Here is a 26,254-nt window from a genome sequence, read left to right as displayed (position 1 = left end):
TAGGGCCCAAGGTCAGGTGTGAGATAAGGTGTGATGGAGAAGGGTGGTAGAAAAGTGGATAATCAAGCCTGTAAGGGAGTGTGCTGCAGAGTCAGAGGTCAGGTGGAGGTAGTAATGAAGAGGGTTTCTCCCTGAAGGCTCGCACAGAGGAAGCCCGGGTAGTGTCACTTGCCTGATACTCCCACCTTAGAAACTTCCTCTTCCCATCAAAGGGATATTGCATGGAAGAAAAGCACTTTTTATGAGTGATAACATTTAGAAAGAGACTTTGAAAAGAGTGCGTTTTACTGGGCCTTGTGAGAGTAAGGAGAGATAAAGGAGGGCCCAGAAGCAGGCCTGGCTAGATATATAAGCGATAAATCGGGCCAGCAGTGGCCCACCCGAATGTACCCTTGGCCCACCCAAATAAAAATTCCCGGAGCCGGGCCTACCTCCTGCCCCCAATTTTACCATTCCCCGTCCCACCCTTCGTGTTAGTTGGCACTAGCTTGGTTTTATTTTACCTTTGCCAATGCTTGATTACTTGCTTCACAAGCATTGGCTGTCGCTGCATGGCTCCCACGTGCTGGCCTCACACTTCGGAGCTGAGGAGACCCGTCCCCTGTTGCTGTAGACGCCTCGGTGCTGTTGCTCCACCCTGGTGTAGGCTGAAAGCTCCTCACCCTGCTCCTAAACCTCTTACTCATCAGCTCACAGCCTCACATCTACCGGGGCACATGAGCTGAGCTACCGGGAGCCGTTTGTGTTGGTCTTGGCGCTGTTCTGTGGTATTGCTTGCTGTGCTGGAAGGAGAGAGGGCTCCTTCCTGTCCACCTCTAAACAGGTGCCGGGGACTACAGAGAAAGGGGGCCGGGATTGACAACCCTTGTTGCATGTGACAAGAAATGACCTAGTATTACATTCTCTCTATAATGGTGAGTTCAAATCAGAACATGCCAAATGTGGCCCTTGGGGTAAACGCACTGCTACTGGGCGCCAGAGACACACAAAAATCACTATTCGGCTCCCGGGCATCGGCTAAGCTTTATCCAAACAGTCCTGAAGTGCGGCTCACGTGGTATTAAGAAGTCTTTTCTTGCACTTTTTCGTCGAACAGCACGTCACAGAGACCGGTCTGTGTGCAACCCATTAATAAAACAAATTGCACCTCTGCCAGTGGCATAGCGTTAACTTTTGTTGAAATAGTGCCAAGAAACACGCTTATGCTGTTTGTGAGCGCTATAAAACACATAAATTGTACCTATTTCAGCTGCACGCAAGTTACCAACTGAAGCGTGTTACAATAGCGCTTAATGGAAGGTCCTTGCTCTTCATCTGATGTGTGCATAAATTGAAAAGCATGTCACGCTTTGTTAGCACTTAAGTCGTAGAAGAATATGGAAGGATTTGCTGTCTTCGTCTTTCTTTCCTCATCTTGGTCTCTTTCAATCTTACTTTCATTAATCTTGCACTTAATTTACTAACTTTTCCTACTTATGCCTACTGCTGATTTTTGTTTCTACACATATGTTGCATACTTCCTCTTACTGCGCTACGTAACCTCTTAATTTTACCTTTCTCTTACACCTCATATTTGTTCCCACTCTTACGTTTTATTATTCCAACATACTCTTGCTTCCACTTACAATTTATTACGCCTATTTCCTCCTGCTCTTACTCATTTCTCCTCTTACTCCTATTACGTCTTCTAACTGCTATTCTTACTTTTGCTACCGTATTTACCAATGCCCTTATTACCATAACTTAGTCCTACCTACTCCTACTTGCACTCTTACTCCTGCATACTCCTACTTGAACCTACCTTCCACTACTTTTACATCTAAATACTTCAGCTCTTCTGCTTAGCCCTTCTTATGCCTATTCTTACTCATACTTGGGAGAGGAGTTGGCCTAACGGCTAGGGCGGTCGACCTCGAATCTGGGGAACTGGGTTCGAGTTTCAACAATGACGCTGAACATCCTGTGATTCTGGGCAAATCACTTAATCTCCCTGTGCCTAACAAATATGAATGTGTCCTCATGTAACGCAACTGGTGCTCATGTAAAGCGCTATGATACCCGATACGGGCCAAGTTCGAGCTATATAAAACTCCATAAAATAAATAAAAATAAAAAAAATGAACAGGATCTGCTCGGTCGCATTGGAAGGTAAACAAGCATTTGCAATGCAATTGGTCTCGCATTTGTGAGAGTTAGAGCTATTGACATTGTAAAGGACAGTGTATTTTACCTATGTGTTTTCTGCTTGGAGTGGAGTGAATGTGTGTGTGTGGTGTCAAGTGGACATATGTGGTTTGGATTGGAATTGTTAGTTGTGGAATTGTGTTGTGTGGATTGGATCTGTGTAGCGAAATAATGTAATTATGTGGATAGTAATTGTGTGATATTGAGTGTACTGGAATTATGTGGAGTGGGATTGTGTGTCATGGAGTGGGATTGTGTGTCTTGGAGTGAGATTATCTGGAATGGTATTTTGCGTTGTGGAGTGGTATGTAGTGGAGTTTACTTATGTGGTGTGCTGTTAAATATTATAGCATGATGTGGAATTCTGTGGTGTAGATTGGATGTATGTGGTGTGTTATGTAATTCTGTTGTTGGTTTGAATTATGTAGTTTGTTGTTGAATTATGTGGTGTGGAATGGAAATGTGTAGAGTTGAAATGTGTGACGTGGAAGTGTTGAGTGGTATTATGAGGCATGGTGTGAAGTGTAGTTATGTGGAATGTTGCTACGTGACAGACTGGATTTATGTGGAGTGTATTTATGCAATATGGATGAGAGCATAATTATGTGGAGGTTAATTATGTGGTGCTGAGTGGTATTATGTGGAGTAATTATGTGTGATGAATTGTGTGGGGATGAATTGTGGAATTGTGACGTGTGGAATTATGTGGCATGGTGTGGTGTATAATTGTGCGGAGTGGAATTATGTAGCATTTTGCAGAGTTGTATTTTGTGGAGGGTAATTCTGTGTTTTGGAGTTGCGTGTAAATATGTTGTGTGACGTATAATTATATAGGTTGAAGTGGAATTATGTGTACTTGAATTGTGTAGTGTGGAGTGTAATTATGTGGTTTGGAGTGCTATTAAGTTGTGTGGAATGTTATTATGTGATGTGGAATTATGAGGTATGGAGTGAAGTAGAAATATATGTTTTTTCATATTTAGGATTGTAATTATGTGGTATGGAATGTAGGGTTAAATTATCTATAGTTGAATAGTGTGGCATGGAATTATGAGAGGTTCAAATGTGCTGAGTTTGCTAGAATTAGGTAGCGTGGATTTGATTCAAGCTGTGCACGCTAAGGATTTTATGTCATGGGGTATAAAGTTGACGATTGTCTATTTTTCTTTGTAAAAATAATTTGGGCTGTTTCTTTACCTTCCGGTACATTTCTAAACAATTTGTTAAGCTAAATTGTAATGTTTCTTTTTGTGCGTATGCAGGAAAGAACGAGTGTATGTGGAATGTTGCTACGTGGCATAGACTAGATTTATGTGGAGTGTATTTATGCAATATGGATGAGAGCATAATTATGTGGAGGGTAATTATGTGGTGCTGAGTGGTATTATGTGGAGTAATTATGTGTGATGAATTGTGTGGGGATGAATTGTGGAATTGTGAGACGTGTGGAATTATGTGGCATGGTGTGGTGTATAATTGTGCGGAGTGGAATTATATAGCATGTTGCAGAGTTGTATTTTGTGGAGGGTAATTCTGTGTTTTAAAGTTGAGTGTAAATATGTTGTGTGACGTATAATTATATAGGTTGAAGTGGAATTATGTATACTTAAATTGTGTTGTGTGGAGTGTAATTATGTGGTTTGGAGTGCTATTAAGTTGTGTGGAATGTTATTATGTGATGTGGACTTATGTGGTATGGAGTGAAGTAGAAATATATGTTTTTTCATTTTTAGGATTGTAATTATGTGGTATGGAATGTAGGGTTAAATTATTTATAGTTGAATTGTGTGGCATGGAATTATGAGATGTTCAAATGTGCTGAGTTTGGTAGAATTAGGTAGCGTGGATTTGAGCAAGCTGTGCACGCTAAGGCTTTTATGTCTTGGGGTATAAAGTTGACGATTGTCTATTTTTCTTTGTAAAAATAATTTGGGCTGTTTCTTTACCTTCCGGTACATTTCTGAACAATTTGTTTAGCTAAATTGTAATGTTGCTTTGTGTGCGCATGCAGGGAAGAACGAGTGTATGCAAAAAATCATCCTATGTCTCAGTATTAACTTCCACACCTCTAAACAATAATCCCAATCCTAGAATGAGTTATCCGTTTGCTTTACAACAGTTAGTAAAACAAGGAAGTGCTTTGCGAGTCTGTAAGTAGCAAAGGTTTTAAAGGGACTTGTTTTTGTGCAAAGTATTGTTTTTCCCAGTTCAAGGAAGGGATAAAAAAATATCTTCAGATAATAATAGGGGTGACAGGATGGTGCAATAGCAGAATATTGATTTGTGTGGATCTGGCGAGGACTGCGGGCAGCAAGTGCTTGATACGCTATTTGCATAAGAAAATACTATATATTTTTTTCGTTATCCTCCATTAGTTATTAGTAAGGAAGGGGGAAGAGAAGCGTTCACCGACAGCATTCGGTTAGTCTTAGGGAGACAAAGAATGCTGTGGTCTGTGGAAGATGGCGCCCAGAAGGCATACGTATATGTATCAGGAGCTGCCAAAGAAAATAAGTGGAAATGCGCTTTAGACGTTGCTGGTATTGATGGCTACTGTGCGGTTGCAGACTTCGCTGGGCTGACAGTTGGTGGGGAAATGCTACGTTGTCATTGTAGGTTTAATTCATGAATCGCTCAATCTCTCTGGTGTTTGTCCTTGGGGTACTTGTTGACTGGTGCTACATATGGGATCTGGTTTGCCTTTGACAGCAGGTATGGTTTAGTGGGGTACATAGTGTAAATTAATGTTGGCGTGAGGAAACAAAAATCGGACCCTTTGTGCATTTGATATTATTGTGTGCATCATGCAGAGGATGAAAAGTAACAGGAACGGCTTTGAGGCCGTATAGGCTAGCAGGAAGAAATGTTTTGAGGTGGTCAGTTGCAGAGATTGTTCAACATTTTTAAAACTTCCACAGTGGCATTGGGGAGGCCAGCAGCTGAAAGGCTCTGTCTTTACTGGTAGGCAGTGGTTAGATGGTGACCGGTCATCAGTCTTTCTGTGGGTGATGGACAGGGGAGCAGTAGGCGGCGGTCACAGGTTTGCAGTGACATCCGAGGGGTGGTTTTAAAGGCGGGCAGAAAAGCATAATTGCGGGTTTCATAGGGGTGAGGGTAGAGTGTAATGGATGAGTTAGTAGCAGGCACGACGGAAGTGATCTGCGTTTGGAGGTGGTTAACAGAGAGGGCTTCGCTTGAAGGTGGCTCATCAAGTAGGAGGATGTGTTTGGTGGGCCGGCTGGAGGCAGTGTTATGTAACTTTGCTGGAGGGCGCAGCAGCATTTACTGATGTATGTAAATCGCTCGATGAGAGGGCGGATGTGACCAATAGAGGAACCAGAATCCTTTTTTTATGGCTGGGGTGAGCCCCTGCAGTATGGCGGGTCGCTGGCCTGAGGGCTCTTGACTGGCGAGGAGAATGGGGGGCCCCCTCCATGTACTTTGCAGGGGGGCCCCCTCAAGTTTCGTTACGCCACTGTGAGTGGGTTGAACACTTTGTGAAATTGTACTCTAGTGAACAAGATAAGAGGGAATGTGTAAATGAGAATATCCAAACGGGAGCATCTATTTACCCCAGTAGCACTTTTGCCCCCGAATTTACAGTAGCAGAAGTGCACAAATGTATTGATGCCTGCTTGGGAGGGAAAGCACCTGGCCCCGGTGGGGTTCCGGTTGATTTATTCAAAAATAACAGGGAATTGTGGGCTCCTATTCTTACACGCCTTTTTAATGCCACTCCACACAAAGGTCTTCTCCCTTCGTGGCGTGAATCCTTGATAGTCCATATTTTTAAAAAGGGCGACCGAGAAAATTGTCAGTGCTACCGCCCAATATCACTCCTGGACTCCACAGTTAAAATCCTTGGAAGAGTAATTCTAAATAGACTTCAAGTATGGGCAGAAGAAACTAAAATTTTAAGTGACTTGCAGTATGGCTTTAGGAAAGGGCTTGGAACAATTGAACAATGTTTGAACCTGCACATTTTAATTGAAAAATATACTAAAGCCAAGGAAGGTTGCATGTTTTTGACTTTTGTTGATCTTACCTCTGCATTTGACTCTGTAGTACATAGTAAACTTTGGCTAGTTATGGGAAACATGGGAGTAGACATACTAGTTATTAATTTTCTCAGAGAGCTCTATTCAGGAGCTTCGGCCATAGTCAGATATGGAAAAAGTGGTGAATGTACCAAATCTTTTGAAATTAAAAGGGGTGTACGCCAAGGCTGCGTTCTGGCACCGTTCCTTTTTACACTCTATATTAATAATGTGGAAAAAAATGTTGTTGGCTGAGTGTAGGGACATGCCGATGGTGGGAGAAAGACCAATCTCAAACTTGCTATATGCAGATGACGTGGTCCTGATGGCCAGAACACTGCAGGCCATGCAGAGGCTAGTTACCTCCTTTTCTGACTTTATGAAACGGCTTGATTTGAGTATAAATTGCACCAAGACCTTTACCATGCACTGTGGGTCGGGTGCACATAGAAAGAGGAAAGTGATTTATATTGGTTCTACCCCGGTAGAGGCTACCTTAATGTTTCCCTATTTAGGGGTTTTAATCGATAGTACAGGTCTATGGAACACCACAATTAAGACTAGGAAACTTTTGTACTGTAAATCTATTATGGCATTGAAAAACTTTAGCCGTAAAATAGGGAGGAAACCAATTAAAGATATGTTGACTGTATATAAAGCGACCTGTGTAGCTATTGTTACATATGGGGCAGGCTTGTGGGGCCACGCTAATGTAAGTCCTCTGCAAGTGGTCGAAAATAATTTCTTGAAATATCTCTTAGCTGTTCCACAAAGTGTTTCGACATATGTCTGCCATGTGGAACTTGGGGAGCCATATCTGGAAGACACAATAAAAACAGCCCCAGTTCTACTTTGGCATAGAATATGGACTGTGGATTAGTCTGGATTGAACCGCTTGATTATGGAAAATGCGATGGGATTAGAGAAGTGTGGAAAGATTAGATGGTTGAATTACATTAAGAATTTTCTCATGCTACTAGGCATGGGGAATTATTATCTAGAACCATCCTCCCTATGCAATATTTCTAGAAAATGTTTAAAAGAAAAATGTATGACCTACTTGCATGAGAATAGAATCAGAAATGAAATTAAGAAAACTACGGTGGCAGCTCATGAGCAAATCCTTTTTTGCAAGAACATACAGCCGTATTTGAAGTTATTAATGAGTGATCATGAAACACGTTTTAGATTTAACTTATTATTTAGATCACTCAGCTTCCCAGTTATGAATGACTGGTCAAAAACTTTGATTAAATGTCCTTGTGATGATTTATCAGTTCAAAATGATATGCATATACTTTTTATTTGTAGATTTTATATTAGACCTAGACGAATGTATGTTGTTCCATTGCTAAAGATCATGGAAATCAATCGTTGTTACCCTGCCTTTTTAGCTGTACAGAAATTGGATAATATTTTAACTGTTGTATTTATTTCCTCATTTTTTTAAAATGCTTTTAAATTACGAAAAACAATCGTGAACTGAACTTATGTGGAAATTTCTCCTTTTGGCTTTTTTGTACTTTTTTGTACTTTTATGGTTATCTTGTTATAATAACCGAATAAAGTTTATTTGATTTGATTTGAATTGGTTGTTGATTAATTATTAATTGTTAAATAATTTGTATTATTTGGGAATTAATTTGTATTAATTGTTTAATTGATAATTATGTTAATTGTATTAATTTATTATTTGTAGCGGGTTGTGGGTTTATAGGGGAATATGGTGGGAAGTAATTTAATTGTAAATAATTAATTATAGAAATAATTTTTGTATATTGATAATTAATTTATTAATAATTATTAATTGGTATTAATTGCATGTATTAATTTTTGGTATTGAAAATTAATTGGTTGTTAATTAATTATGAACAGGTAAATAATAAAAAAATGTATTTATAATAAATTAATTATTAAATATTGTGTAATTGGTAATTATTTTTAATACTTTTTGGGGTATTAATAATTAATGTATTATTAATAAAATATTAAATTATTATTTTCCCTACTATTGCACTCACTGGAGTGGGAATAGTATTTTTTACCCCTACGCTATCCAACGCTTTCCCTACTATTGCACTCACTGGAGTGGGAATAATAATTTTTACCCCTACGCTATCCAACGCTTTCCCTACTGTTGCATTCTTTGGAGTGGGAATAGTAATTTTTACCCTCCCGCTATCCAACGCTTTCCCTACTATTGCACTCACTGGAGTGGGAATAGTAATTTTTACCCCTACGCTATCCAACGCTTTCCCTACTATTGCACTCACTGGAGTGGGAATAATAATTTTTACCCTTACGCTATCCAACGCTTTCTCTACTGTTGCGCTCTTTGGAGTGGGAATAGTAATTTTTATCCCGATGCTATCCAACGCTTTCCCTACAGTTGCACTCGCTGGAGTGGGAATAGTAAATTTTACCCTCCCGCTATCCAATGCTTTCCCTACTGTTGCACTCTCTGGAGTGGGAATAGTAAGTTTTACCCTCCCGCTATCCAACGCGTTCCCTACTGTTGCACTCTTTGGAGTGTGAATAGTAATTTTTACCCCTACGCTATCCAACGCTTTCCCTACTATTGCACTTACTGGAGTGGTAATAGTAAATTTTACCCTCCCGCCATCCAATGCTTTCCCTACTGTTGCACTCTCGGGAGTGGGAATAGTATTTTTTACCCCCACGCTATCCAATGCTTTCCCTATTATTGCACTCTCTGGAGTGGGAATAGTAAGTTTTTACCCTCCCGCTATCCAACGCTTTCCCTAATGTTGCACTCTCTGGAGTGGGAATAGTAATTTTTACCTTCCCGCTATCCAACGCTTTCCCTACTATTGAACTTACTGGAGTGGTAATAGTAAATTTAACCCGCCCGCTATCCTACGCAAAAAATATTGAATATTTTTTATGAATATTACGTTAATATATGTATTTTTTTTTTTTACTTACATTAATTATTTATTAATGGTAAAGTTATTTAAGTATTTTTAAGTATGTTTCAGTTAATTATATGTATTATTTCATTAATTTTACATTACTTTTAAGACATTTTAAAAATTCGATATTTTGACTAACTATATTTTTTACAACGATATTTTGGATTCGATATTTTTGCACTTACCTGTTTGGAGATAGGCATTCAATATTTTGCCATTCTATATTTTTCCTTCTATATTTTGGTAGTTCGATATTCTCCTTCTCGATATTTTGTCAGTGATTCCCTCTGAGTCCCAGCATAGAAATTGAAGTTGTGCTAATGCGGTGTTTAGTTCCTCTTATGGCTGTACCTGGCACACGTACCTTAACAGCATCCCTTGAAAGTCACTTAATTGGTGCCAGGAACGTAGGTTGTGCCCTTCTCTAGTAGTGCAGAGAATACATTTACATGAGAAAATGTTAGGTAGCTTCACAGTATTGTACAAATGGCTCATCAGGGTGCTTCTGGGGATGTGTGGCTCGTAAGATCAAGAATAACTGCAACAGGATTGGAGAGGATACAGGGGTTCCTAGGGAGGTCACAAGCTCTATCCGCTGCTACACGGACTGCCTCCGCAACCCATCCAGGGTCTCCTCGAGCCTGTTGGGGCTCCTGATGAGACCAAACAGGTCACTTCTTGGAATCCGGTCACCTTGGTGCCTTTCCGACTTGGTGCCTTAGTGCCTTGATGCCTGAAAAGACTTGGAGTCTCGAGCACTATATAAGCCTTCACTGCATCTCCCTCACCCTGCCCTGCTTGATTCCACTATGATTAATCTGCAAAAATCGGCCAATCATAATATGCAGTACTGAAAAACAAGGCAGTCTCACTTACTGCAGCTGCTGTATGACTTGCCAAAATACGAGGGTCTGCTTGTGATCACGAAATCCTCAAGAGTCCTCAGGCTCCCATATAATGACACATGGGAGAGCAGGAATAGGTTAGGCAACCATTGAAATGCAGAATGGGTTCTGTTACTGGTGGTGCACTGTAATGAGGTGTGCTTCCCCAGAGACATACGCTCAGTGCGGAGTTGGATTGATGCGAAAATCTGAGCAGCCAGGGCACTCATTCGTCCAGACAAGTATTTTGAGAAATAACTTCATCTCAGCACCACTACAACTGAGTAAAGTTTGGGAATAAACAGTGCACATTATTGATAGTGTTGTCTACTTCACAGATGTGCCATCTTGCCCTCGATCACCCGGTAGCAGTCACTCAGCCACAGAGCATGGCAGAAGCTCTACATGGCCAGAGATAGAAGTTATATAACTTTGAGTTTGCACATAGTTGTTAAAAGGATGCAGGGCTTCTTTTAAAGAGGGGAATTAATATATAGACATATATATATATATTACCTACTGGTGGTCGCCAGTAGGTAGTTGTAGTTAGGACCTATTTTCCTGCAACATTATATTCCCAATACCTTTGGCGTCGGTTGACGAATCTTCGCAAAATTTTCCAAACTTTTGGCCAGCTCCGGTCTGCTCCTATCCTAAAAGTCTCGGGGTGATTCGTCAAGCGGGGACTGAGAAAAAAGGGGGGTCCCAAAACATGTTTTCCCCCTGACATTTTCCATAGGAACCTTTAGTCGCAGCTACAGCCTGAACTACTGAACGGAATTACAACAAACTTGGCAAAAAGGTAGCTATGGTTAAATGGTGTAAATCCGTTTGGTAGTTCCTGAGAAAATTAAAAGTAAAATCACATACATATCTATGGGTGCGGTGGATCTGCGCACCCTGAGCGCACCCTCCCGGTCACGAGCTGCATGTTAATTGGCTGTCAACTTGCTGTCAACACTCGAAACCAGGAAGTGTTGGCAGCCATTTTGTGCCTCGGTAGAACGGAGGCACAAGAAATCCTTTGAAAAAGTGAACAAAACGCAAAAAGGGGGCAGGGTAGAAACACCCTGACCCCCTAGGCCTGCTTTGGGGGTCCCACAACTTTTTATTTTTTTAAACGGGAAGATGCGCTCAGGGTGTGCGGATCCTGCTAATTTAAAAAAAAAAAAATGAAGCGCGGGCTCCCGTGTTTCATTGGTAATTAGCCCTGGGGGGGCAAGTCCCAGGGGCAATAATAATATATGAATGGGGGCCCAGAGGGCCCCCCCACCCCAGGGACTGCCACCCCATGGAGCTTTATAAAATTCTGTATGGCCCCGGGGACCGCCACCCCCCTGGGCTTCAATATTCATGGGTGGGGGGCTCAAGGTCCCCCCCCAAGCCCAGGTACCGCCACCCCGCAGGGCTTGTTTTAAAATTAAAAACTACCTGTGTCAGGGAGCTGGAGCCCCCCCACATGCCCCAGGGACCGCCACCTCCCCAGGGCACTAAATATTTAAAATAGGGGTTCCGTTATGGCCCACCAAGCCCCGGGGACCACCACCCCACTTTGAATTAAGTGGGAGGGGGCTATGCGGCCCCCCCTGGAGCCAATGATGGTTCTGGGGACCGACACCCCCCAGGGCCAGCTCCTGCAGTGTCCCGGGATGCCCACCCCCAGGACACTGTAGTTTGCTATGGCAGGGCGGGTTTCAGTGATGTTATAGTTAGAAATTCTTATTTAAAAAAAACCTTAGAAATTTACAGAAAAAAACATAGGTTTCAGGGGTGTTATAGTTAGCTGGACATTTCACTGGTACAAAACCATAGACATTCCTCTGTTATAGTTAGTTCTGCTAACTATAACTCGCGCGCCCGCAATGCACTGCTGATGATGTCAAATATTACATCATTCATGACATGGTCAGTGACATCACTGATGATATCTCTGATCACATCTCAAATGACATCACTAATGACATCTCTGATAACATCATCCAGTGAATGTGGTTTAGTTTGAAATTTAAATATGTATTATATATATGCCAATCTGTATTGAAGATTGAGTGGATATATAACTTTCTGGATGGAGGATTTAGTAGCTGTCTGACTGTTTGTTTAAGTGAGTAATTAAAAGTGTCTCACTTAATACATGGATTAGTAACTAAACTATGTGAATGTGTGCATCACAGTCTCTGTTGTTGTAAGGAGTTCGTGGTTTCATGTGCTACCCTCGCACTCAAGAAAAACTTTTTTGAATACAAAGGAGAGCTATACCTACAGTCGACGGGCACTTCGATGGGCAGCACCTTTTTCCCTAGTGTTGCCGGGCTGTTAGTTTTTGACTTTGGGTGCAAACATATTCTGTCAGCAAGGAACCCTTATGCACCCTATGTATCCTTCTGGAGAAGGTACATAGATGATGTGCTCATCATTTGGCAAGGTACCGAAAATTTACTCTTGGAGTTTTTCGGGTTGGTTGACAGGTGTGACCCTAACCTAAAGTTTACGCATTCTTATAAAGAAGACGAGATAGTTTTTCTCAACGTGGTTATTACCAAAGTTGGTAACCAACTCTGGACCAGGACGCATCATAAACTAAAGGCTAAGAACAATCTTCTTCACTTCTCCAGCTACCACCCTCGCACACTGTGGGAGAATCTCTCCTTTGGACAATACTTACGGCTCAGACACAACTGCAGTTAGGTTACGGACTTCAAAATCCATGCCCAAGACCTTACAGTTAAGCTGAGTAATCGAGGCTATCCGGATAAGATCCTTAAGAAGAGTTGTAAAAGGGCTAGAAATCAGAATAGGGAAGCACTTTTAGAGGAAAACCCGGCAAGAACCACAGAGACTATACCTCTCACTTGCGTGACTACGTATAACGCAGCTTCCAATGCGGTCAGTAAATCCATCCAGAAACATTGGAAAATCCTGGAGAGCAACAATCACATTTGGGAGAAATCGTTGTTTTCCTATAAAAGAGCAAGGAGCATCAAGGACATACTCGTGCATATACGCCTTAGAAAAGTGGACAAAAATGCAGATAGGACGATTTTGAATACATGGGGCCTTCCGCCAGTAACAGGACACTTTCCATGTGGATCGTGCAGTGTCTGCCACCTAACTTCCTCCACAAAACAACTATCACTGGAACCCGGCAAACAATGGTTACAAAGGTCCCACACAAACTGTAACTCTACCAACGTGATATACCTGATCACATTCCCTTATGGACTCAGGTACGTGGGACAGCACGAAAAATAAAACAACACATTTGTGAACAGCGGAGTAATATTCGGTGTCGCAAGAATACCACGAAACTCACAGAACATCTCGTACTGTCCAACTACACCACGAACGATCTGAGCTGGACTATCATCGAACAACCTTATGTAGGTTCAAACAGCCACCAGATGCTCTTTGAAAAAGTACAGTGATAGATTTACCATTTGTCCACACATCGCACAGGACTCAATGATAATATTCCATGGGTCTCAGTTCTTAAACTTTAACCTTTCCTTTCTGAACAGTGCTATCCAGATCTCAAGCGCATTCTCCTAATTAGAGATCCATCCACATACTAATTTTCAGACTCTTGCATCAACAGTCTCTCACAAAATTATGTAATGCAATTAAAACTAGAATTGTTGATTTTATTTTATTTCTAACCATTACTGTGACATCATCACACATTTATTTGTTGGAAGTATCATCCTCCAACTTGCCCTTCACACCATTTGCCATTATTGTTTCATTAGAAATTGAACTATTCCCACCACTATTAGGTTCGTTTGACATTAATTCTGGGTCTGACGATATTGATTTCTGGAAGAAAATTTGTACTCACTTCATTGAATTTGGTTTGTCCAAACTTTGTTTCTGAGACTGACTAATAAAGTTCAGTTCAATGCCCCTACTTCCGCACAGTCTATACATCGTAACCTGGACGTAGCGCATCACACACGCTCCACGGTGTCACGTGACCATTAACAAGCATTTCTATTCGTGATTGCCGCAACGCGCCAACATTCGGGCCGAGGAGGATAGCGTTAGGTGCCTAATGGGAGTATGCGAGCATAGAAGTAAGTCTACTGGGGGTTCTGGACGGGATCCCTTTGTACTCATTTATCACTATTTACCACTTACGATCTCGCACCTTTTGTTTAGATCCTATCAGCATACCGATCCCCCTCCCAGACCCATGACGCAAAACGAGTCCAGTTTTTATGTAAGCTGCCATGTTTTCCATGTTAGTAGTGTTCTTCTATATAAACACACATATGCCCATGTGCTTTCATCCACCTTTAGTAACGTGTATGTATGTTTTTATTAGGAGCACGGGTTACTGAGCACCAATAGTAATGATTACATTACATACTCTATAACGCGTAAATTATGTGCGTAATCGCCTTCATCAAGAGAGCGGAATATACTACAGGGTTTTTTTCTGTAGTTCAGACCCCTCAGTCAAAAGAAAACTATTTATGTTCGGAGTGGCTGTATCGAATGGACACAGGTGCCAGAGTTAAGGGCACTAGTGGTGTCATAGATTGGAAGTGCTTCCCTTACACAGCACAGGATTGCTTAAGCACTCCACACTATTTGGATGGCATTTAAACAGTTGACCACTGACTGTATTGTACAACTTTATGTGTGTCCTGTTTATTTTTTCTTACAGAGTCTAGTGGCCTAGGAAATCCCAGGAGGCCTAACTGGCAGAACCGTGAGTTTTACCGCACACACAGTTCCATTGGTTAGGGTGCGCCTTAGTGAGCGCATACCGCCGTGGAACTCTTTCGGTCCTGATGAATGCTTAGCGAATATGCATAGACAAGCTGAAACATGTTGACCATTTTTTTTCACTTATTTGATCAAATCGGACGGTCCTGGTCAACCTAACCAGCCAGTCAACATCTGCCACACTTTTTTAATGGTCGCTGGTTTTCCACCATTAAAATTAGTTCTGGGTAAAACCTGCCACCTTTTAAATTCACATCACTTATCACGCTCACATCCCTGCACAAAAACCTGCTCCGCTGTAACTCAGGCGTCGTAGCACACCAGGGAGGCATTCGGCCTCTCTGGTGGGAACCCAATGATAAAGCATGTAACCAACTAGGTTGGTGAGTGAGGGTTCTTTTAAAGAATTAAGTTTTTCCCTGTGCTGTTCTATTTTCCCAATATAACAGTCACTCTTTTGTTGTTTTTGAGTTGTATAACATGCTGCATCAGTTGGTCACTAACTACATGAGTGTGTATATTAATTAGTGATTAGTTGGGTGAGTATTTGTATGGGACACTGAGTTTGTGTGTGGTTGGATGGGGTGTGTGGAACTCTATGCATAGATGTGTGAATGGTTGATTGACTAGGGGCCCGATTCACAGAACTAATTTAAGACAAAATCCTAAACTTACTACCATTTTGGTATTCACAGAAGGCACTTACTCATTTTGGTATTCACAGAATGCACTTACTCATTTCGGTATTCACAGAAGTTAGGAGTCCTAACTTTAAGACTCCTAAATGTCTTCTGTGAATACCGAAAGTCTTAAAATTAGGATTTTTCTTAGTTTAGTAGTAGTAAAGTTAGGACTCCTAACTTTAGGACTCCTAAATGCTTTCTGTGAATACCGAAAGTCTTAAAATTAGGATTTTTCTCAATTTAGTAGTAGTAAAGTTAGGACTCCCAGCTTTAGGACTCCTAAATCCCTTCTGTGAATACCGAAAGTCTTAAAATTAGGATTTTTCTCAGTTTAGTAGTAGTAAAGTTAAGAGTCCTAACTTTAGGACTCCTAAACTGAGAAAAATCCTTATTTTAAGACTTTCGGTATTCACAGAAGCCATTTAGGAGTCCTAAAGTTAGGACTCCTAACTTCTGTGAATACCGAAATGAGTAAGTGCCTTCTGTGAATACCAAAATGAGTAAGTGACTTCTGTGAATACCAAAATGGTAGTAAGTTTAGGATGTTGTCTTAAGTTAGTTCTGTGAATCGGGCCCTAGGTGTATAGGTTTAAGAGTGCATGTGGAAACAGTTGTTTGGGTGACTGAGTGTATTTATTTGTGTGTTTGTGAGCGAATATATGTTTTAGTTTTACATCTTCAACAAAGTAAAAAAATTAAAGGCATTGTAATTGAGAGTTGGTGCATATAAATAAGTATATATAAGAGTACGTGATTGTGGGAGTAACTATAAGAATGAGTGTATAATTGTAATGGTGATTTTTTTAACATATTAACTATGAGCTACAAAGAGGCCCATTGGTATGTCTGGAGGATCGCCACCGAACGCATGGCGGTGGCAATCCGCCCGGCATTTCCTCCCACCTGCATGCCAATTCCCCCCACCATATTACTATGGCGGGGGGACCCCGGCAGACAGAAAGACGGTTTACCGGTTTTCCGCCGGTAGGCAATCTGCCAGATTCCCTACCGGGCGGAAAAGCAGTTAATATTCCATATTATGATGCCAGCGGGGTGTTGCCTTTCCGTGGCGGCAACGCCGCCATGGAAAGGCAGGTGGTCTTCCACATTGGGGGCCTGTAGCGTGCCCCCAGGGATTCTGGGGGGTGGGGGGTGCACATGGGGGGTACCTATGGTGCGTGTTTTTCAGTTACATCATATACATTTAATTTTACGTGATTTGCGCGATTGGTATGCAACCAGTCGGCGACTACTGCTCCCGTGCATTCGAGACACATGCGCATTATGGTACATGACGCTTGCGCGGTGGCGTGTCCCGCGTGACTTCATATACGTGCTAGGGCACGCTGGGTGCGCGACTCCCGGGAATTTATTTTATGTTCTAAATTGATATGTATGTGTGTATAATATACATATTAGGGCAAGAGACTATCTAAGATATTCATAAAAATAATATATTTGTACTTATAATAAACTTATATTATTTTTAACCCCTTCCCCGCTCATGACGGAACCGTTCCGTCATGAGCCACGGTTGCCGTGTGCTCATGACGGAACGGTTCCGTCATGACAATCCTGTTGGCGGCCGCTCCGCCTGCGCGGCGCTGTTTCCCCGCCTGTGCGGGGCGACAACGCAAATGGGCGGAGTCATGACGGAACCGTTCCGTCATGAGCACAGCTCAACTGTGGCTCATGACGGAGCGGCTCCGTCATGAGCACAGGCCCACCGCGCTGCCCCCCAGACCCCCCCAGCGCTGCAGCGGAATGTCCGCGGCAGCGAAGGGGTTAAATATATTTTCGCAAAGTCGCGTCGGGTGCGTACTTCGTAAGCACAGAGTGCGCGGATCCCATGTGACTGCAAAAAATTAGATTTCATTGGTTCACAACATTTCCCACTGTAACTATTGAAGGACCCCACCCATTTTAATCATTCTTGTTGGAGCATCTTTAGAGAGATATCTCTTTTCCTATAAGAACCCTTTTTGCTTGTTTTTTTTGATGTTTTTCAAAAAATAACAAACAAAATGGCATCTGGACAGCAGCAGCAGCTCGAGGAAGTATCGTCTGAAGAAGAATTCTTGCAGGAGGCAACACGTCCACAGAGGCCGGAATCTGTAGTGTGGAAATTCTTCACTTTTCCACCAGGAGAGAAGAAAGTAAATGCGAGAAAGGTGTCGTGCAAAATTTGTGACTGAGTCAGTCAGTCAGTCAGTCAGTCAAAATACTTTATTCGGTTCATATCAAAAACCACAAAAGTGTGATACATAAAACAACAAGATGAAGACCACTAAAAATAAAACAATAATACAAATTATGAATTATAAAAAGCAGGAGACTCGGTCCGAGTTCATAGTATCCCATTATATACTCTATAACCAATTAATTTTTTTCCTCAATCTCAATGCTATTGATAAAAAATTTGCTATGTTAAAAAATCTCCCAAGAATTTTGCAAAAGCTGAAGATACAAAAGAGCAGGTTTAACTTGTCTAAAACCTCTATCTTTAATAAGAGGAATAATGAACTTTTTACGAATAGGGCAAAGATGTTTACAAAAGAAAATAAAGTGCACAGTGTCTTTAATAGAGAAGCCATCACAGGAGCAAATCTCCAAATCCAATTCCCTCGTCCACCCTGGCCGATCAGTAAGCAAAAGGTGGAATTTGTTTAATCTAAACTTAGTTAACAAAAATCTATGATTCATGTTGTTAACAATTCTCAGATAGGGTTCTAAACCATTGGAAGTAATTAGCAACTGGTGGGCCCTAACTGTAGGTTTACGTAATTCCTTTTCTTCTCTTGCTAGGTATGCCGACTGTTTATATGTGTCTTTCACCCATTTTACATCCCCCTTTAATAAATTGTGTGGGTGATCGAACAATTCTGGGCGACCCATTTCTATGGTTAATTTTTTGACATAGTTCAGCCAGGGGATAAAGTTGCCATGTTCAAGAGCTAAACAAGCCCTGAGAATTTCGGGATTCAGCTCTAATTCAGGGTTTAACCATATTGAGATCCATTTTAATAAAGGGTCTAAGGCTATGCGGTCTGCGAGATACTCCACCCCACACTCCTGATGAGCGATGTATCCAGAAGTTGACTGGGGAAGTGATAAGATAGATTTCAAAAACTTATCCTCAGCTACCTGCAACGCCTTTACACTTTTCAATCCCCACAGGTCAGCACCATACATAGCTATGGAAATACATTTAGCATCATATGTTCTCAACACATCCTCTAAAGGCTTCGCCCCTAGCTTACGGGCGAAGTCCAAAACAGCCAGGATAGACCTGGCAAAAGCATTACGTTTAGCAGCTAATTGGGGCAACCAGGAGGATTTATCGTCAAAAATCACCCCCAGATATGGAAATCTTGACACCCTGGATAGAACATTCCCCTCACAGTGAATGGTCTTAAGTCTTTTGGGTTTACTGCCCACAAACATGAGATTTCGTAAAGTTCACTCTTAAATCCAGTGCTTTCATAAAATTAGCAAATATATTTAAAAGACATTGCAGCCCCACAGCTGTGCGAGCTATTAGTGCGGCATCATCCGCGTATAATAATGCCGGAATAGAAAACTTGCCTGCCCTTGGAATGTCTTGGCATGCCTCCATAAGAGCCGCACCCAGATCGGTAATATAAAGAGTAAAAAGCAAGGGCGCTAAAATACACCCCTGCCTAACCCCAGTAATGATCCCAATCTTGCCCGTGCAGTTGCCTAACCGATCATATCTAACTGTGGCTGTTAGGTCCCTATGCAAGTCAGCAAGAAAGTACACAATATTTTTGTCTATACCCAACTTAAAGAGCAAACCCCAAAGTTTGGATCTATTCACTCGGTCGAAGGCCGAGGAAAGATCCATAAAGGCTAGACATAGCGTGCCCCTTTTGGCAATGGTGTATTTTCCAATTAATAGTTGGAGGTTGAGACTTTGATCCATAGTCCCTCGACCCTTCCTAAACCCATATTGCAGGCAAGAAAGGGTATCTGTATCCTCCAACCAAATACTAATTTTACCTAGAACCACTCGCCCCAGCACCTTCACCGTGGAATCGATAAGAGAAATGGGGCGGTAACAATTGGGATCCCCTCTATTTCCTTTCTTAAAAATGGGTATGATAACTGATTCAGACAAGGTGTCCGGAATCCCTGCAGTACATACTCTATTAAAAACGTTAGTTAAAATTGTAGACCAAGTCTTGAGATCTGATTTAAAAAGATCAGCTGGGACGCCATCGGGGCCCGGGGCCTTGTTACTCGTCAACTTACAGATAGCGTCAGCAACCTCACTCTCCGTGACCGTTAAGGTTTAAGGGTCAAAAGTGGGGGTAAACATATTCACCTCCTCAACATTTTCCCCTTCATAGACTGAATTAAAATGAGAGCACCACAACTGTCCCTGAATCCCACAATCTAATTGGTTGTTGCAATTATCATGAAAAAAGGGTTTGTTTACAACAGCCCAGAATTTGGCACTATTCCTGAGCACATCCACAGAGGTTAATTCTTCCCAGGCATCCTCCCGTATTTTCCTTCTTCTTGTTTCCAGGACTTTATTATAATTTTTCCTTAAAGAGGCCACCAAGGACCTGTTCACTGGTTTACAATTCAGGGCAGCCTTCAACTTTTTATTGGCAGTTGAGCAGTTATGATCAAACCACCCCTTTTCAGCAGGATCTTTAACTATCCCTGTACATCTAAGGTCTGTTGATACCTGGGTACACATTTTTGAATATGCCTCTAGGACCTCCTCATCATCTGCTTCCAAATTCAAACATGTGTCTAATGCAGATCCTACCATCCTTCTTAAATTGGTATGAAAGTCTCCCGGTATGACTCTACTCCATCTAATCCTACGGGCCTGATCTGTGGAGCAAAAATCAAATTTGTCCTTTCTATTGTTATTTTTAACTACCTCGGGCTTTATGATCAGGTCCGAAACACTGAGGATCACTGGGTTATGCTCGCTAAATTGTGACCAAACCGGGGTATATCCATGAATTCTGTCTCCCAGTGCTAAACTAATAAAAATATAGTCAATAACTGAGTGACTGCCATTCCCATTAAATGTAGGTATCTCTTCATCCCCCATTGAAGGGAGGATCAGCCCGTTATCCGCCAGAATAGTTTCAAGGAGATCTCCCTGTACAGAGTGTTCAAAGTGGGTGTCCCCTTGCTCTGCAGGACCTAGCAAGTCTAATGACAAACAATTATCCAGGCAACCATGGATGTTGCAATCCTCCATAATTATAATAAAGCATTCATTTTTATTGGCCTCCTTATAATCTGCCAAAAAAAGATTTACCATGGACAGGTGATCAGTCGGGGTGACTCTATCATAAGAATTATAAAAATTGATAATTAAAAAATCTCCCACTCCACTCAGGGAGATTTGTACTGCTAAACAGTTTTGTGAGCCCGTGTCTAATTGAATATGGGTGCCGGGGATAGTAGCTGAAATTAAAGTAACCAAGCCACCCTTCGCCCTCCCCATATTTGATTGAGCCGCCGGAATAAAATAACTAGAGAAACCATCCAGTGTCAAAATATTCCCTATATCCCAGGTTTCTTGTAAACCTATAATATCACCCAAACCAACAAATTCCCTCCAAACTGGGTCATCTATTTTGTGCTTAAGGCCAGCAACATTCCACGTTATCAGCTTTACTGATGTCTCCCTAAATCCTAGATCATACCCATCAGCCAGGGGGACATTTCTTGCCGGTGTGACTGAGGTGCAGACACTGGCCGGGGTGAAAGTGTCTTCTTGAATACATAGTCACTCAGACTCTCCCAGACTCTCCCAGATTTGAGAGAGTATCAAATCTATTAAAGACCGGGACTGTAAATTCATAGGAGCCTCTCCCTTTAAACTGCTCACTACACACTGACCTAATGTTATGAGGAGGATAAAAGAACCCCAAGGGGAGTACGTTTACATACTCATTTAGGATTCTGACTGACCCAGCCTGTCTCAAAATGTTATCCACAAGCCTGGGAGATCTAAAGCTTATGACGACACAGTTGCCTTCTAAGCTTTTCTTAGTCTTACTCACCAACGGCACCCTTCTGATCATCAAGAAATTGTTATTCAAATGCTGTCCCATAACTGTTTTATTGGATAGATAATGGAAGGCCTTGTTTTTTAGTGAGGTCCAATGTTCCTTTTGACCGCCCTCAATTTTAGGAACATTTGCCAATATTATTGTGTAGGGACACGCCTCTACAGGTAGGTGTAGCGACGATTCCCTCTTAGGGGACTGTGCTAAGGAACTTAAACACCCCACTGGACTCCGAGAATCCTGCTTCTCTCCCTGAATCGCACCAGTAGCCTTTGGGACTGAAGATGGAATGCTTGAACCTGCCCCATGGAAAGTAACTAGGGGTACCGGTTGTTGGAGTGGAGTAATGATAGAATCCAACAGGTTGGTGACTGATGCTGTGGCTACACTTAATGAGTGTGCTGCTGAAGTACTTGGCCCCAACTTTAGGTCTTTAGTATTAAGATGTATTTCAATGGACTTAAGACGATCTTCTATTAATTCCAGCTTAGCCATTAGGGGGAAGTAAAAGCCCTAAGACGTATGTCCAGAATCTTAACGAAATCCGACATACTTCCCTCACTGCTCCGTTCAATACCTAAATTAATACAATCATTACTACCATTCTCCCGATTCTCAATAGTTATGGGTGGAACTATAGCCGCATTTAGATCCAACCCAGAAGGGGACTTACTATTTCTAGGCTGTTTTGATTGTTGCCGGCTACCTTGAAGAGTGTTTTTAGCCTTCCTTTTTTTAGGGGCAGTTTTACCACGGTTGGTTGCCATAGTTGGTCCAGCCCTCAATAGCCTATTACGTGTAGCCACAGGAGAAGGGACTATGCTATTTTCAAGTATGGGGGCAGGAAAAATCACGCAGCTGTCTGCTGCTACTGACCCATTAGAAATCATATAGGGTTGCGAACAATCCGGCGCAACTTCAATGGGGACAGTTGAGGGCGGGGTAACTACATGGCTAATAGGGTCCAGGGAAATCTACGCTCAACTAGATCGATCTCCCTGGCAACAGCATTTTCTACCTGTTCCAAATAGCCATCAAGTGTCCCCATACCCCCCGCTTTCGTACCTGTTTTACTCTTTACTTTGGCCATACTAGACGATTAATAAACACCGACTAGTCTCTCCCCATCACAGGTAAACACTACATAAAACAATGAACAATCCCGCTCCGACCTGCTTAACGGTGCAAGTGGCCACAATATGAGCACACAATAAAGAGGGATAGCCCAGCCCAGCCTCCTCTGGCCTCTGAGGGCCTAAGAGGGCCCGCCCTTTGCCTGGGCTAAGCCCGGCGCCACCCGCATGCGTCCCGCGACGAGGAGGGAGCCTGTTCGTATTTGGCGCCTCCGGGTGCGGAAGTGGGAGTGTGTGGGGGCGGGCCCACTGGTAGGAATTCTGGGAAATGTAGTGAGTTCCCTCCGCTCGGCGACCGCACCGAACACCAACAGCAGCGGCGGCGGGAGGGAAAGCGCCCAGCACACAAGTCTGTCCAGCAGCCCGGTTATCCCAGCAAAGGTTCCCAGGTAGGGGCACACAGAGATTCAAACAAAAAATAAGGCTCCCGCTCCACCGAGGGAGCCTGTTCGTATTTGGCGCCTCCGTGCGCGGAAGTGGGAGTGTGTGGGGGCGGGACCACTGGCGGGAATTCTGGGAAATGTAGTGAGTTCCCTCCGCTCGGCGACCGCTGCGAACACCAACAGCAGCGGCGGCGGTAGGGAAAGCGCCCAGCACACAAGTCTGTCCAGCAGCCCGGTAATCCCAGCAAAGGTTCCCAGGTAGGAGCACACAGAGATTCAAACGAAAAATAAGGCTCCTTTCAAGAGGCAGTGAAAAAAAATACTCTTGTGGCACTGCTTCTATGTACAAGCATCTCCGGACCACACATCCTCTCAATCTTGCTCAGGAGGAAATTAGTTGAGCTGCTTTGAACCCCTCACCTGCTGTGGCAAGTACATCTGGAGCATCCTCAGGAACACCTGCAATGGACATTAGGCCAGAATTCGCCTTTCTCGAGCAACACTGCATGAAGTGTAAGAAACTTATGCTTCGGTGAGCAGTCGGTGGATGCAGTTTGTGCTGCGCAATGCAACCATCGTTGTTAATTTTTTTTGTTTTTTGTTTTTGGAATGATAAGTAACTCCAAATGTTTCCTGTTTTATTTGTTCGTTTTTTGTTCATTTTTTGAAAAAACACCCCAAAAAATACAAAATTGTTAAAAAAAAATAAAAAAAAATACAAAAGAAAAAAGAAGAAAAAAAAGAAGTTCTTACCAGAACTACCTTATCTGGTTAAAGAAAGAACTATAATTGCAAGGTAATGTGTGAAAGTTTGGTTGAATATATGTATACAGCATGATTGACTGAAAGAATGCATTAGTAGCGTATGGTGAATTTATAGGTGAACATTTATGAGGAAGTACTGCAGCGTGACACTGCAAGCTCTTTACCTGCACAGCACTGTGGCACTTCCGAAGCACAGGGATGTGACATATGTACATGAATATGTTGCAACTCTCGGCACAAACTGCAGCCATGCGGTGACACAGGCACCTTTGCACCATGGTGCAAGGATGTCTGTGTCATGTGGAGATTGTTTTTGTGCAGGAAGGGACACCTTCCTGCACAAAAACAATCAGTAAAGGCATTTTCCTCTTTCAATGTATGCTGTGGAATGCATTGAAGCATGCATTGAAAGAGGAAAAAATGAGGAGAAATGAAAACAATTCTCCTTGTTGCGCCTTGCTACACCAACTCTAGGATGGCACAGCATTCACACACATCTCCAGATTTACGATTTCTCATAAATCTGGAGATGTGTCTTGTTCAATGGGTGTTGCGTGGGAACACCCACAGCAACACCTATGGGACGCCCCTTCAACGCAAAGTTCTGTGTATAAAGGGGTCGTATTTACAAGGAGAGGAAATACCACACAGGGTGGCTTTTCCTCTCTGTTGGAAAACGAGGCAGCATCTGTGAGGCCTGCACAAATAACATGACTACATTTGTCCTTCACTGGGAACCAAACACCCAATTGTAGCGCCTGACTCTCAGAGGGTAGCGTTGCAGAGCAGTCTGAGGCTTACTCAAGGGAGGTGGGGTGGGCTAGTAATCGCCATTTGCAGGTGCACAAAAATAACACTCAATAATTGATTGTCCAGTCTGTACTTTGCTTTATAAAAGTAAGAGTACATTTATTAAACACACACACTACTCAATACCATGCACCAATTTACAAATATACATAGCTGTTGGAATTACTTTGTGACATTGCAAAACATCTCCACCCCTCCCGCAGGGGGGGTGGGGTCTAGTACCACCACTCCCATGTATGCACATCAACTTGCCCCCAATGCAGTTAGTTGAACATAACCTGGAGCGAGGGCCCTGCGCACTGGCACCATCCCAGTTGCGACCCACCCCATTACCTCAACAAGCATTAAAAAGGGGTAACCCTGCCTTGGTGACACATGACCCTGACTAAGCATCTCCTACTGACCATAAAGTATGCACCTCTATATCTTAAGGGCTAGCAGTCTGGGGTCTTCACCTAAGCGCAGCAGCAAGAATCCATGTTTACGCACACTTTAGAATGACAGTACTCATCACCTTGGTTGATCATTTGAATGCATTGCAATTACAGCCCCTTAGGGCATCACAGGATTGCGCATATACAGCCAGACACCCTAGCAGGACTGTCTGGCAACATAACCCCACTTGGCCTATGACATCTCCTTACACATGTGACTTACAGTCCCTTCAAAAGAAGTACTCCTGTCAACTACACTTCTCCTGCAGTGTGCCTCTTCACTTTAAAAGGAATCACAAAAGCATGGGATTACGTAAATTCAGCCAGACCCCCTAGCAGGAGGGTCCAGCAACATAACTCTATTTAGCTTAACAACACCTTACACAGGTACTTCACTTTACACATGTGACTTTCAGTCCACCTAAAAAGAAATAACCAATAGTAAATGCATTTTGGTGCAATTACACCACTTCACCTCCAGGGGATGCCCTTCTCCAGACATCCCCAACTCAGCCCTTCTGCTGAGCCCTTGAGGGGTTATTCTTTCAGATGCCCCGTGCAACTTATGGGTGGACTGTTCTTCTTTATGCTGGGGGAGACTGCGGTCTCCTGCCGCCCCCCTGCACCCCTTTTCACAGATGAGGTTGACCCCCTCCTCTGGAGGCCACCAGGCACAAAAATGGCAGATTTCTTCGTGCTGGGGGGGGGGGGAAAGACTGTGCTCCCCCAGCCGCTCCCCCAGCACCTTTTCACAAGTGAGGGTGGCCCCTCTCCTCTGGGGGCCACAAAGCACCAAAACAGCAGATTTCCAAATTTCTGGCGAGGCATTATGGGGCACTTCATGCTCCTCTTTACCAGCCCCCGCCACTGGGAACACTCTCCTCTTCCCTCAGGGTCTCTGATTCCGCAGGGTGCTGTCTTCACTGGCTCCCTGCGCCAGCCTCTCGCCAGGCTCTCCTTCTGGGACTCACCAGCCCCCGCCACTGGGAACACTCTCCTCTTCCCTCAGGGTCTCTGATTCAGCAGGGTGCTGTCTTCACTGGCTCCCTGCGCCAGCCTCTCGCCAGCCTCTCCTTCTGGGACTCTGTTCTCCCTGCGCAGAGGCCCCTGCTTCTGTGCACCAGTCCTGGGCTCTTCTTCTGGTGCTGATAGGGTCCTGGGGGCAGTCAGGGGGTCTCTCCTTCCAACTGCCCATTGCGCCAGGCTCCAGCACCT

At 43.0% G+C, this 26,254-nt stretch overlaps 1 protein-coding gene across 3 annotated transcripts in view; it reads left to right on the top strand.

Moving 5' to 3' along the window:
- The window catches only part of LOC146809210 (putative methyltransferase DDB_G0268948), a 530,358-nt gene that overhangs the window by 401,304 nt on the left and 102,800 nt on the right, over positions 1-26,254 (top strand). The window lies entirely within an intron of this gene.

Source organism: Triturus cristatus, chromosome 7 (assembly GCF_964204655.1).
Source record: "Triturus cristatus chromosome 7, aTriCri1.1, whole genome shotgun sequence".
Classification (NCBI taxonomy): Eukaryota; Metazoa; Chordata; class Amphibia; order Caudata; family Salamandridae; genus Triturus; species Triturus cristatus.
This window is presented reverse-complemented; position numbering and strand designations above follow the sequence as displayed.